Consider the following 4,405-nt stretch of genomic DNA (forward strand, 5'->3'; position numbering starts at 1 on the left):
GGGGTTAAAGGGAGGGGTTAAAGGGGAGGGGGCAAAAAGGGGAGGGGGAGGAGACACAAAAAAAAAGGGTTAAGGAAAGGAGAAGTGAAAGGGAGGGGAGGGGAAGGGAAGGGAAGGGGAGGAGGGAAGGGGGTTTGATGGGGGGAGGGGGAAGGACCCCCCCCCTAAATCTATAGGGGACACAAAGGGACCCCATAGGGACCCTATGGGGACCCCCCAAACCTAGAGGGACCCCCCCAGATCTGTAGGGACCCCTCAGGACCTATAGGGACACAAAGGGACCTAAAGGGACCCCTCTGGACCTATAGGGGATCCCCCGACCCTATAGGGACCCCAACACCCTGACCCAATAGGGGACCCCCGACCCTATAGTGACCCCATAGGGCCCCCTGACCCTATAGGGACCCTATAGGGACTCTGACCTCATAGAGACCCCCGACTGTACTGGGGGACTCTCGGACCTACTAGGGACCTAAAAGGACCCCCTGCTCTAGGGACCCCCGATCTGTAGGGACCCCCTGACCTACAGGGACCTACAGGGACCCCCCCGACCCTATAGGGACCCTATAGGGACCCCCTGACCCTATAGGGACCTACAGGGACACAAAGGGACCTACAGGGACCCCATAGGGACCCCCTGACCCTATAGAGGACCCCCGACTGTACTGGGGACTCCTCGGACCTATAGGGACCTAAAAGGACCCCCCTGCTCTCTAGGGACCCCCCCGGATCTGTAGGGACCCCCCTGGACCTACAGGGACCTACAGGGACCCCCTCGACCCTATAGGGACCCCATAGGACTGCCTACAGGGACCCCCTGACTCTATAGGGACCCCATAGGGACCCTATTGCAGGACCCCCTGACCCATAGGGACCCCCAGGATCTGTAGGGACCCCCTGGACCTACAAGAACCTACAGGGACCTAAAAGGACCCCCCTGACCCTCTAGGGGACCCCACAGGGACCCTCTACTCTATAGGGGACCCTCCAGCCCTATAGGGGACCCCATAGGGACCCCCTGCTATACAGGGACCCCCCTGACCCTATAGGGGAGCCCCCCGGACCTACAGGGACCTATAGGGACCCCCCCCAGATCTGTAGGGATCCCCCCGACCCTATAGGGGACCCCCTGCTCTATAGGGACCTACAGGGACCCCCCGACCCTATAGGGGACCCCATAGGGACCCCCAGCTCTACAGGGACCCCCTGGACCTACAAGGACCTACAGGGACCTACAGGGACCCCCCAGATCTGTAGGGACCCCCCTGGACCTATAGGAACCCCATAGGGACCCCCCTGGACCTATAGGGGACCCCAGAGGGACCCCCTGCTCTACAGGGACCCCCCTGGACCTATAGAACCCCCCTGACCCTATAGGGGACCCCCTGACCCTATAGGGGACCCCATAGGGACCCCCTGGACCTGTAGGGACCCCCCGTGCCCTATAGGGGACCCCATATGGATCCCCAGCTCTACAGGGACCCCAAAATGACCCCCGGCCCTATAGGGACCCCATAGGGCCCCCTGGACCTACAGGGACCTACAGGGATCCCCCCTGCCCTATAGGGGACCCCATAGGGACCTCCGGCCCTATAGGGACCCCCCGACCCTATAGGGACCCCATAGAACAGCTCAGGGACCCTCCAGCCCTATAGAGACCTCATAGGGACCCCATAGGGACCCCCTGCTCTATAGGGGACCCCCTGCTCTATAGGGACCCTCCTGGACCTACAGGGACCTAAAGGGACCCCCCTGGACCTACAGGGACCCCCCCTGCTCTGTAGGGACCCCCCAGACCTGTAGGGACCTACAGGGACCCCCTCAGATCTATAGGGGACCCCATAGGGACCCCCTGCTCTACAGGGACCCCCCTGGACCTACAGGGACCCCCCCAGATCTGTAGGGATCCCCCTGGACCTACAGGGACCTACAGGGACCCCCCAGATCTCTAGGGACCCCCCCGGACCTATAGGGACCTATAGGGATCCCCCCTACCCTATAGGGGACCCCATAGGGACCCCCTGCTCTAGAGGGACCCCCCTGGACCTACAGGGACCTACAGGGACCCCCCGGATCTATGGGGACCCCCCCTGCCCTATAGGACACCCCATAGGGACCCCCTGCTCTACAGGGACCCCCTGGACCTACAGGGACCCCATAGGGACCCCCCCCAGATCTATAGGGGACCCCATAGGGACCCCCAGCTCTACAGGGACCTAAAGGGACCCCCGGACCCTATAGGGACCCCCGATTTGTAGGGACCCCCCTGGACCTACAGGGACCCCATAGGGACCCCCTGCTCTACAGGGACCCCCTCAGATCTACAGGGACCCCCCCTGCCCTATAGGGGACCCCATAGGGACCCCCTGCTCTACAGGGACCCCCCCGGACCTACAGGGACCTACAGGGACCCCCCTGGACCTACAGGGACCCCCCTGCCCTATAGAGGACCCCATAGGGACCCCCTGCTCTACAGGGACACCCCTGGACCTACAGGGACCTACAGGGACCCCCGACCCTACAGGAACCTATAGGGACCCTCCGGGACCTACAAGGACCTACAGGGAACCCCCTGGACCTACAGGGACCCCCTGGACCTACAGGGACCCCCCTGGACCTATAGGGGACCCCCGACCCTACTGGGGACCCCTCGGACCTACAAGAACCTACAGGGACATAAAGGGACCCCCCCCGGACCTGCAGGGGCCCCCATAGGGACCCCCTGCCCTATAGAGACCTCCGTGGACCTACAGGGACCCCCCTGGACCTATAGGGGACCCCATAGGGACCCCCTGCTCTGTAGGGACCCCCTGACCCTATAGGGACCTACAGGGACCCCCCCTGCCCTATAGGGGACCCCATAGGGACCCCCTGCTCTACAGGGACCCTCCCGGACCTACAGAGACCCCACAGGGACCCCCCCGACCCTACAGGAACCTAAAGGGACCCCCTTGGACCTATAGGGACCCCCCTGGACCTATAGGGGACCCCACAGGGACCCCCTGCTCTACAGGGACCCCCCTGGACCTATAGAACCCCCCTGACCCTATAGGGGACCCCCTGACCCTATAGGGGACCCCACAGGGACCCCCTGCTCTATAGGGGACCCCCTGCTCTATAGGGACCCTCCTGGACCTACAGGGACCTAAAGGGACCCCCCTGGACCTATAGGGGACCCCCCCGGATCTGTAGGGACCCCCCAGACCTGTAGGGACCTACAGGGACCCCCCCTGGACCTACAGGGACCCCCCCTGCCCTATAGGGGACCCCATAGGGACCCCCAGCTCTACAGGGACCCTCCAGATCTGTAGGGACCCTCCCGGACCTACAGGGACCTAAAGGGACCCCCCAGAGCTGTAGGGACCCCCCCGGATCTATAGGGGACCCTCCCGGACCTATAGGGGACCCCATAGGGACCCCCAACTCTGTAGGGACCCCCCTGAACCTACAAGGACCTACAGGGAACCCCCCTGACCTATAGGAGACCCCCTGCTCTATAGGGACCCCCCCGGACCTACAGGGACCCCCCAGATCTGTAGGGACCCCCCTGGACCTACAGGGACCCCATAGGGACCCCGTGCTCTATAGGGGACCCCAGAGGGACCCCCCAGATCTATGGGGACACCCCTGGACCCACAGGGACCCCCCCCGGACCTGTAGGGACCCTCCCGGACCTACAGGGACCTACAGGGACCCCCCAGGACCTACAGGGACCCCCCCAAGATCTGTAGGGACCCCCCTGGACCTATAGGGACCCCCCAGATCTATAGGGACCTACAGGGACCCCCCAGATCTACAGGGACCCCCCTGGATCCCCCTGGACCTACAGGGACCTAAAGGGACCTAAAGGGAACCCCCGGATCTATAGGGACCCCCCTGGATTTATAGGGACCTACAGGGACCCCCCTGGACCTACAGGGACCTAAAGGGACCTAAAGGGACCCCATAGGGACCCCCAGCTCTATAGGGACCCTCCCGGACCTATAGGGGACCCCATAGGGACCCCCTGCTCTGCAGGGACCCCCCCCCGGATCTGTAGGGACCCCCCCGGACCTACAGGGACCCCATAGGGCCCCCCGACCCCATAGAGACCCCACAGGGACCCCCTGCTCTACAGGGACCCCTCGACCCTATAGGGGATCCCCCGACCCTATAGGGGACCCCATAGGGACCCCCTGCTCTACAGGGACCCCTCGACCCTATAGGGGATCCCCCGACCCTATAGGGGACCCCATAGGACCCCCTGCTCTACAGGACCCCCGGACCTCGTAGGGACCCCCCTGGACCTACAGGGACCTACAGAGACCCCCCCGACCCTATAGGGGACCCCATAAGGACCCCCTGCCCTATAGGGACCCTCCTGGACCTACAAGGGACCTAAAAGGACCCCCCAGATCTGTAGGGA

General features: G+C 64.0%; 1 pseudogene; it reads left to right on the top strand.

Moving 5' to 3' along the window:
- The first annotated feature begins 468 nt into the window (after positions 1-468).
- On the top strand, positions 469-3,311 carry LOC126637661 (pre-mRNA 3' end processing protein WDR33-like; annotated as a pseudogene).
- The last annotated feature ends 1,094 nt before the right edge of the window (positions 3,312-4,405 follow it).

The sequence above is a fragment of the Myiozetetes cayanensis genome, unplaced genomic scaffold (genome assembly GCF_022539395.1).
Source record: "Myiozetetes cayanensis isolate MyiCay16 unplaced genomic scaffold, myiCay2020 scf1594, whole genome shotgun sequence".
Taxonomy (NCBI): Eukaryota; Metazoa; Chordata; class Aves; order Passeriformes; family Tyrannidae; genus Myiozetetes; species Myiozetetes cayanensis.